This window comes from Talpa occidentalis, unplaced genomic scaffold, assembly GCF_014898055.3.
Source record: "Talpa occidentalis isolate TD23 unplaced genomic scaffold, MPIMG_talOcc4v2.1 talOcc4.14, whole genome shotgun sequence".
Classification (NCBI taxonomy): domain Eukaryota; kingdom Metazoa; phylum Chordata; class Mammalia; order Eulipotyphla; family Talpidae; genus Talpa; species Talpa occidentalis.
Window position 1 is genome coordinate 39,658,104 of NW_023601433.1, and position 10,149 is coordinate 39,668,252.

The 10,149-nt window shown below is 51.8% G+C and overlaps 1 protein-coding gene across 2 annotated transcripts in view; it reads right to left on the bottom strand.

The window, feature by feature from the left end:
* COQ8A (coenzyme Q8A) overlaps nucleotides 1-6,676 on the bottom strand; it is a 42,236-nt gene extending 35,560 nt beyond the window's left edge. The window contains exon 1 of one of the 2 annotated variants that reach the window (XM_037510335.2): nucleotides 6,645-6,676. The gene's annotated coding sequence lies outside the window, so the exon portion shown is untranslated. Of the gene's footprint in view, nucleotides 1-6,550; nucleotides 6,605-6,644 lie in introns of those variants that run through there. The other variant, XM_037510334.2, reaches the window with a different exon arrangement.
* Between the last annotated feature and the right edge of the window lie 3,473 nt (nucleotides 6,677-10,149).

Below are 10,149 nucleotides of genomic sequence, written 5' to 3' on the forward strand. Positions count from 1 at the left end.
TTAACCCATACGAGGGACAATCCTAAAAAGAAAACTACACCCACAAAGGGAGAACAGAAGGGAATCGGTGGAGAAAGAGGTAGGGACGGGCCACAGAAGTGGCTCTTTTGCTACAGAACCAAGGTCATGGGTCCTTTGAGGCCTTCACTGTGGTCCCAAAGATTTTATTCCCGCTTTACCTCCCACTACCTTCCTCCATGCCAGAACATACAGCCCTCATTCCCTGCAACCCTGCTCACTTCAGCAGCACGTACACTAAAATTTGTACTGATATAGAATGGAACCCCAACACTCACATGCACACACAAGTTTCCACATGCTGTTCCCTCCTCCTCCCACTGGAATGCCACTTGCCTGCCAAAACCCTACCCATCCTGAAGAAATGACAAGCCCTCCACATCAGTCACCTGCCACCCTCAAGTCACCTCTTTTCCTATGCACTCCCTCAGCTCTTGATGGCCCGATGCAGGGTAAATGAAATAGGCTTTTTATGCACTAGCCTCTGAGGCTATCACCTATGGCCTTGATGGTGTTAATGCACAAGGCACTTGGGAGCCTGGGCACAGGGCAAGCATGCCAGATTGTGGGCACCTGGAGTATGGGTGTGCACACATGTGCAAGTGTGTACACCTGAGCCTCAGAGGCCAGGGATATAAGGGTGGTGTCGCTCAGGATGGCTAAGAGAAGGAGAAGCTACAGGAGGACATGTGACTATAGAAGGGGCAAGACCAAGAGACAACTCCAGAGAGAGCCCAAAGTATAGATTTGTGGGGAGCTGGGAGGCTTGGCTGCCTGCCTGCCTGCCTCCTTACATGCCAGCCTCCTGGCACCCCTGCCCTCCCTGCTCCTACTTGTCCCACTACACCCAAGGTGGCCTACAGATGTCCTGTATGACTCCTTGTGTATTTGCCCCATCTCTCTCACCGCATGCAGAGCGCCTGGAGAAAGGGGCCCTCTTTTACTCAGTTCTATATTCCCCATGGGGTCTGGCACTGGGCCTGGTTCACACCAGGAGTTTAACATCCATATGCACCCAAAATGTTCCCAAACTTACGGAGTCTACTCATCTAGGGCCCAAAACCAGAGATGACCACAGGTGCTGAGCGCCAGAGTTCTGTCCGTCTACAGCTATGAGGACCCTCCGTCATGCACAGCCATGGCCGTGGCACGCAGCACCACCCCACCCCACCTGCCCGGGTTTGTAAGGGTGGGGTAGAGAGGGAGAAAAGAAGAACAGCAACTTTCTCAGGAGCAGAGCCAGGTCAGGCTCTGCTCACAGGGTGCACACAGGTGGTGGGTGGGACGCAGCCCCTCTACTGCTTCCTCCACTCTGCCCCACTTGCTTATGAGAAGACGTACAGGGAAGGCGAGGGGGGAAAACAGCCTGGTCCATTAGCGTGAGCTCTACCCAGGCCTCAACAGGAAACAGCAGACCAGGCCTTTATCAAACATTGGCTGCAAATAAATCAGGGAGCAAGAGCCACAAATTTTCTTTTCCATTTCAGAACGATGCGAGATGCTGGCTCCAGCAGCTATCGAACAGTAACCACCTGTGGGTCACAGGGCAATCTATTCTTACCTTCACCCTCCTCTGCACCAGAATTGGTGCCAAACAGAAAATGTGCCAGGCAGAGAACAAACACTGAGCTTGACCCAGGTTCCGGACTTTAACTCAGGGGGGGTGTGTGTGCTCCCCAGGACCTCAGACAGCAGGTACAATGCCACCAGCAACTGTAGTTCCTCGACACCAGACTCTCGCGATGAGGGCTGGTAGAGGGGGCTGGTAGAGGAAGGCAGGGAGCGCCACCTGGTTTCAAGTCCACCTGGGGTACCCACCATGTGACCGAGGCACACCAGTTTTCCCCTCTGGGCTTGTTTCCTCATTTCCGCCTCTGTCTATGTGTCAGATAAGGTGACTGACCTAAATGACCTCTGGTTTCCAGACATTACGACAAGACCCTTTCTCACTTGCGAGCACAGAGCACAGCACAGGGCTATTCTGAAACCTGGAGTTCAATGGGGTCTGGAAAGACTAATACTCAAAAGAATTTGAGCATTGACTCTCCAAGATAGTCTATAAAAACCAAGTGGAAGGGCAGAGCCTTCACTCAGAGGCAGAGAGGTGGAAACCACACAGCCTCCCTCAGGAACACCTCTGGGAAATCCAGGAGGGAGCACTGTGCATGAAGGGAAAGGACTGCCTCCTTCTCACACACCAGGAACATCACACACATACACACACCCCACCACCACCACCACCCCCACCACCACCACCAACAACAACCAGCTCCTCAGAGGTTGGCAGGAGAAAGACCTTGAGGGCACCAAAGGCAGGACACCAGCCTGACTCTTCAAGGGCCACCCTCACCTACCCTGGTCTGCTCAAGCAGAGGACCTCACTCTACAGCTGCCCTCTTTGCTGCCCCTGAAACAGAGACCCCCAAATCTCAGGCTTCCCTCACTCTCTCCCTCCTCTGTCCTAGCTCCTCCCCACACTGGCCCTCACCCCACCATCTAGATCAGTACACATTCATTTCTCACAAAGCACCTCACTGGGTTCCCTCCACTCGGACCTGCCCCCCAACCCCCCACACACGCCTGCCTGCCCGGCACCCTGCCCACAGCCAGGCCTCTGCCTCTGCTCAGGCCTCGGTGCAGTACTTTTCCCTCCCACAAAAGCGGTTCGTCCCTTCAGGCGTCAGCACCTAGGCCCCCCAGCACAGTCGCCTGAATCCACAGGCGCTCCACCTGGGCTCCCATGCAGAGGGCCAGGGCCCCCGCTTAGGCCCTGTGCAGTCGGGCCGGTCCCAGCCATTTCCCCAGCAGACTGTACATGCCAAGGGTAGCCTTCCTCTCTCCAGGGCCCTCCAGGTTGCAGCTGGACCTCATGAATCGGGGTGCTCGGGTAACCCTTTCTGACCTGGACTGAATTGTGAGATGAAATTACCAGAAACACCATGCCAAGCTTTTCTGGCCCCCTGACCCCACTGCTGAGATAATATGCCACAGAACCACAACCGGCAGATAACTAAACTCGTCAGGGCAGATCACACAAGATGCTTCAAGAGGAAATGGAGGAGAGGGACTCCAATCTGTTCCCCAGCCCAGCCCCCCACAGATCTCTCACCCTCCCTACTCTCTGGAGACTGGACTCACCCCAAGGCCAGGCACTGACTCCACTCAGGGAGCCACTGCCCGACCAATGTTATTCAAAGAGCACACCTTGGGCTGGTAATCTCCGGAACAGGAATTAGCACTTGCAATCTTTATAGTTAGCATTGACACTTTTAAAAAAGCATTTGTCTGCAATAAAAGGGGGAAAAAATAAAACCTAGTAGTTGCCAGAGAGTCTGGAAATCACAGGCTCCTGACCCCCCAAATTCCTGCCTCTTCCTGCTAAAATCTGGCTCATCCTCAGAGATGTAACTGACATACCTTCTGTTTCCACTAGCGAGAAGCCTGACGCACAAAGTGGGGCTCTAGCCCAAACCATATGAGGGATGCTTAGGTGGTATCTACACACCCCTTACTACAAGTTCTCTGAGTTCAGAGCACCAAGTCTTGTTCACTTTTATATTCCCCAAAATGCCATAGCCAAAGCAGATTGATCAATGTTTGCTTACAAAAAGTAAATAACCACATCCACTCATGAATCCAAAGTGAGCTAAGGGCACATAGGGATTTTCCAGATTTGAACCAAATGAGTTCCTCTCCCCCAGTCCAGAAGAAAATGAAATGGTATTTAAAAAAAAGAAAAAAAGGAGTCATTGGCTCTTGAGACAAGTACTCAGTTACTATTCAATTGCAACAAATTCTACTATACCCTGAAGTGGCAATTTGAGTGAAAAACATTCAGCTCTCACATGAACCCCTCTCCGCTAAATATAAGTCACACACAATAATGAAGAATAAAATAAGATTTTTCAGGGTAGTTTACAACTTTAAATATTCCGTGAGCCTCTGGCATCAAAGCAAAAGGTCAAGGGCTCAGGACCCTATAACCCCACAAACAAATGACATGTTTATGGACTAACCAATGGATACCACTCTGGTCCACAAGGTGGGCCATAGGTACAAGACCCTCATGCTTGTGCCCCCTGTCCCCCAACATGCATGCCTTTCCACCGGCTCTCCCAAGTTCCAGCTGGCGTTTGGCAGGAATGCTAGAACTATTTCCAGATGACACTGTCAGATCAAGACGACTCTCTATCTAAATATTCCTGTCTAATTTTGCACACAGCTCTTGTTTCAACTGACAAAGATAATGACTCAGAATCCATGGCTCTTGATGGAAAATTATCCTGCCAAGTTTGGAGCTTCCCAATAATAGACTTCTCTAAACTTCTTTTTGAGAAATAAGTGACTTCCCTGGTCCAGATCCCCCCTAACCCAAAAGACACTCCCCTAGTTGACCAAGGAACGTTACAGGAAAATCCTGATACAACCTCACAGGACCAATCAACAAGAGCAATTCATGGTAGGGCTTGGGGTATTTTCCCTTGCCCTACGCAAAAATCACTGTTTTGCATCTTTCTTGCATTCCCATCAGTTTGAGGCTTAGAAGTCTGGTGCATAAACAGCAAGTTATACTAAAGGCAAAATCCAAACTCTGCAGTAAAATGCCTTTCTCTGAATGAAAAGAAAGGGCTCACTGATGACAATCATGCTTCGATCAACTATGAAAGTGCTCCACATGTACCCACATGGCACATCTACACTCCTGGGTAGCCTTGAAATGCAACCAGCCACTCGCTCCCGGCAGGCACAGGCCTGGACACCAACCACATCACAAAACACAAGAGCAACCTCAGCAAAAAGTGAGGATGAGTGAAACTTGACCTTGGAAAAGTCACGGTGGATAACTGAGTTAACCTTTCGGTTAGTATTCTGACAGCTTAAACCTGTTTGTTCATTATTTAAAAACTGTCCCCATGGTTACTTCATAAGTTTATCCTCACAAGATGTACTAAGTTCCCCAGGATAGAAGCCACCAGTTGTCCACTTCTTTTGCACTCCAGACCCAGCCAGTCACTGCCATGCATCTGGCAGGCATAGCAAATGCCCATAGGTTTCTAAACTCTACCTCTCTCCTAACCCCCTGGTGCAGAAGTGGGATCTTCTTATAAAGTCCAATCCACATGGTTTCTATTATTGGTTAGATAATAGAACAACACTATCCTCTGCCTAAACCTCCCAACTACTCATGGGCAGGTATCAGGAGGCCTCTGGCAGTACAGAAGGGCTCGTTTTTAGAATCTTATCTCAGTGGTTCTCAAGGGTGATTTTGCTGTCTAGGAGACATCTGGCAATGTCTGGAGACATTTTTGGCTGTCATAACTAGTGATGGGGGGTGGGGAGAGCTACTAACATGTAATAGATAGAAGTCAGGGATACTGTCACACATTCCTCAACAACAAAGAACTGTCCAGTCCAGAGGCTGGGAAAACCCATGGTTGGTGGCACACAAAGAGGTGCTCAGACTACCTGGATCACCTTTCCTTTGAGTTGCCCAAAGTCAATACAAAAATTACAATAATCCTGCATTGTCCACCATATTTGAAAGGTAGAACAAAATGCCCACATGCCTTAAAGATACTGCTCCTTTGAACCACCAGCCCTCCCCTTGGTCTCGTCTCAGAACAGTCCTCCTGCCAGGATCAGCGATCCATCCACCAGACAACTGGCAGGGTGGCTTCAATGCAGGCCAAGTCCTTTGGCAACGAGATAGACTTGTCATGCCCAGCTCTCCAGTCTTCTGTTACACACCCAAAGTCCAAATAAGTGTTCACAAGTTTTCCAATGGACTAGAGGCCTGATCCAGCCTGAGAGACTGCACCTAAGTCTCTCACCCTTCAGGAGACCCAGAACTCTTACCCAATGGCCATACCCAAATGGAGAGTCCCAGTACCAGACCTGTCCCTACTGCATTCCCATGCCCCAAGGCACATGTGAGAAGCGGCCTGAGTCTAGCAGACAGCTATGGCCTCTGTGCAATGAGCAGCGCCCAAGCCAAGGAAAGTCAGTTCAGGCAATTAAGTCCAGACCCCTCACAATCCCTCCCCTTCGGTGTTGGTGAGCAGGAGGAAAGACCAAAGCAAAGCACATAGAGGTAAGGACCAAGAAGGGCCCCCTTTTCCCAAGTTCATCCAACCCCCCATCTGTGTAACCCAACAGCTGACTTGGCCAAAGGAGTGGAAAGTTCTGACACAAACCTGCTGCCCAGGCCAGCGGCCCTGAGGCGCAGTGCAAGGGGACGGGGGTGAAGAGAAGTGTGATGGGAGGGCTGCGCTGGCGACCGAGGCACGGCTCCCGGTCGCCAGGACTGCTGGGCGCGTGCCAAGGACCCGGGGCGACTCCCGCGCCCTCCACCCCTCCCCGAGGCAGGCCGGCGGCCGCGGTCCCGGCAAGCAGGGAGGAGGCAGCGGCCGGGCCCCTCCCCGCACCCCGAGGCGCGCCCATGCCGAGGCCGCAGGCAGCACCCAGGCGGCTGCTGAGCCAGCTCTGCTCGCAGGCGGAGGCGCCCCCGGCACGCGGCTGCCCGCGGCCTTACCCGGCTGCAGGAAGCTGGGAGCCGCGTTCCCCACCGCGCCGCTCCCGCGCGCGCCCGCAGCGTCGGCCGCCGGCACGCGCCCGGGGCTGTTTACCTGCTCGCCCGCGCCGGGGCCCCGCCGGCGGCCCCGCCCTCGGGCCGCTCCTATTGGCTGAGCCGCCCGCTCCGGCCCTACGCCGGGCCGCGTTGGGGAGAGAGCGCGGCCCCAGTGCTCCACCCGCAGCCAATAGGAATTCAGGAAGGAGCGAGAGGAGCCAATGGGAAGGCCCCCGGGGAGCAGGGCCCCGCCCCCGTTTTCCCTCCCCACTGCCCTTTCCTCCAGTTGGGGAAGCCGGGCCCGAAGACCCGGCTGTGGGGCTGTGGGGTTGGGGGCTCGGCGCGTGCGCGCGGGAAACAGGCGCAGACGCGCGGGTGGCGGAACCTGTGCAGTCAACGGGCTGGCGGTGCTCGCCGGGCTTCCAAGCTGGACAGGCGGGGGCGGTGGGAGGAGCAGACAGGACAGCCGCGGACCCAGTGCGGGTTGCGGCTGTGATGGGGGCCTGGGGCCTGGCCGCGCCCCGCCTTGCTCGCGCGAGGCCCCTCCCCAGTTCCCACGGGTGGTGGCGGGGCTGCGGCTTGCTGCTCGCTTGCCACCGCTGCTGGCATCCCTGCTTGTCTTCCTCCTGGGGCTGAGCGTGTCGGATCTGTGAGGGCGCCATTCCCCGCAGAGGAAGCCCTGGGTTCGAGCCCCACGTTGGGCGCCAAGCTGTTATAGAGCAGCCCCGATACTGAACGGGTTCCTGGCTGTGGGTCCTCACCCGCGCGCTTAAAAGGGACTTGTTAATACTCCACTACAGGCACACACACAAGGTTAATAAAAGGTTTATTTACAAGGGAAAAGGAAATGTGTTGTAGAGCAACCCCGATACAAAACGGGGTGCCTGACTGTGGGTCCTCACCCGCGCGCTTAAAAGGACTTATCAATGCTCTACTGCAGGCACACGTGAAAGGTTAATAAAAGGTTTATTGACAAGGGAAGGGGAAATGAGGAAATGTACAGCTCTGGGAGAAAAGTGGGAGACAAAGTTTTAAATGAGTCCTACCCGATCCGCCGATCAGGAATCCCAAAATGGCGCTCTGAGAGCTGGCCGCCAGCCAGGAGCTGTGAAGCCAGGAGGCGAGCGATCGCGAGCCAGAGAGACCAAGGCCCACGTGTTTGGTTTTTTATATCCAACCTGGCTGCCCAACTCCACCCTCAGGTCCCAGCCACCCTCCCTTGGTGGTGATGGGATTTGTCTTTCCCAGAGTCTTGATGGCTTTAGTCTGGAGTGGGGGTGGAGTCCACAAAGTTAATCCTGTATGGGATTAACTCAGGACATCACTTCCCCCTAACATAAGGAAAATGTACAACTCAGAAAATAGGGAAATAAAGTCTTTAATGCGTCCTACCAGATCTGACAACCTGGAAACCCAAAGTCACTCTCAGAGCTGGCCGGAGGCTGCGAGCTTGCAGAGAGCCAAAATGGGGATCCCCCCAAAGCCCACGTGTCTGCCTTTTATATCAACCTGGCTGCTTAACCCCACCCTCAAGTCCCAGCCACCTTCCCTTTGGTGGTGATGGGATTTGGAGTTCCCAGTGTCTTTGGCTTTGGCCTGGGGTGGGGGTGGAGTCCACAAAGCCTATATGGAATTAGCTTTAGGACATCCTTTTCCCCCTAACAGAACTACCCTGTGAGGACCTGCTGCCTCCCACATTTGCCCCCCAGTCACCCCGCTTCTTAACCAGAGAATTCAGATCTGAACCAGGGCCTGTGTGATTCCACTCAAGTGATTCCCAAACACTGTATGGCAGCTCTGTGCAAGGTTTAGTTCTTGTGAGAAAAGAAAAATAAGAACAATTCAGTGTGTTTTTTCGTAATACTATTCAAGACAGGGACTTCTCTGGTGTCGCGAGGGGTTAAGACGCAGCACTGTGAAGCTGTCCACAGCCACTGCAGCATGAGTTCGATCCCCGGCCAGGGAGCTCCCCACATGGCGCAGCAGACCTCTCCTGACTCACCTGCTGCTCCCCTCAGCAGTGTATTTCGGTACATCTGCCTGTTATCCCCACTGTGTCTCTGGTGAATCCTCTAATCCCCCACCCCTGCATCTCTGGCCTGCACCCCAGTTCTTGTATGTATAAGTAAATAAATCTTTAAAAAAAAAACTATTCAAGACAAATTGTCCTTTATTGAGAGTTCTTTTAATTAACTTTTTAGAAAATTGTTTTAATATTATTACTTAGAAAATTAGAAGCCATTCTATATCCATGTGGGAAGGGGGACAAGGGTAATTACTAGAATAAAACCCAAACGTGAACCTTAACTTCATGGTTCCTCAGTGACCATTGGAGTTTGGCACCCCAGAGCTCTGCCCTGAGTTTTCCAAGCCTTGTTCTCTAAAGAACTGGATGCTAAGGTGTGTTTCATGAGGGTGAACAGGGCTCTGTGGCAGGTTCCCTTCTTTCTGGGAGGTAGAAGAGAGCTTTCTTCCAAGGAGAATGGAAATTGTAGTACTCCAAGGCTGGTGTGTCTCCTCGCCACAGGAACATTCATATGGTCTCTTCAGAGTCCAAATCTGCTCCCCCGCACCCCCATCTTCTCCACATTAAATGTAAAATATATTTTGAGGGGTATTAGGACTGAACTGCTTAATATTTGACTGAAGTTTCGAATAATTTTCCCAAGTACAATGTTAACAGCTAGGAACTTGACTTGAGTTCTAACGGTTATAAACACAAGTGAGAAAGATCAAGCTCCATGAAATAGGACTTCAAAGGTGTCCATTAGTCCGACAGTAACTGTTAATTTATAGGGCTCCAAACCAGTTTAATGCCAGTTTAATGACCTCTAGCCCTGCCCCTGGGATAATGGAGTCCCTCTCGTAGTTACAAATTCTAGCTGTTCAAACTTCAGTTGGAAGAGGGCATGATTTTAATCACTCCTGCTCCTGCTGATTTAAGTGAGGGAGGATGTGACACTTTAGTTCCACAAAAATTAGGATGAAATAGGCTGCTGCCATGCCAATTCAGTCTCCACCAGCAATGCCACAGTTAGCTTTTCTCTCAAGTATCCAAGGACCAACATAACCCATGACCAGAACTATTAGTCTTTCTTCAAAAATCACTGGTCTAGTTTGCTAGAGAAAAATCCCCCAACTGTTCTATGCAAAGAAGTCATCTATATCAAATTAATGATTTTAATCTTATTCCTTGTGAAATAATGACCACAGCTTTATTATACTGAAAACACATTTCTCTCTTTCCTGAACCTGATTCCTGCAAATTGGATATGATATAGAAGAAATTATTTTCTACAATATTGTGATTTTGTTAGAGCAGAATGTCTGGTGGGACACACTGAACTCCCTCCCCATCTCCTCATCTCCTTGCACACCTGACTACAACTCTCAGAATACCATGAACCAGACTTCCTAAAGCGGGAGGGTGCTGCTCGTACCTAAAGTTGAGCAGCCAGATTGGGCTTAAAATACTGAACACATGCATGCCCACTTCCCTTCCAGCTTGAGCACTTTGGCAACTGGGATGACCCAGCTCTCTTCAGAGACTATGGAAGCTGCCA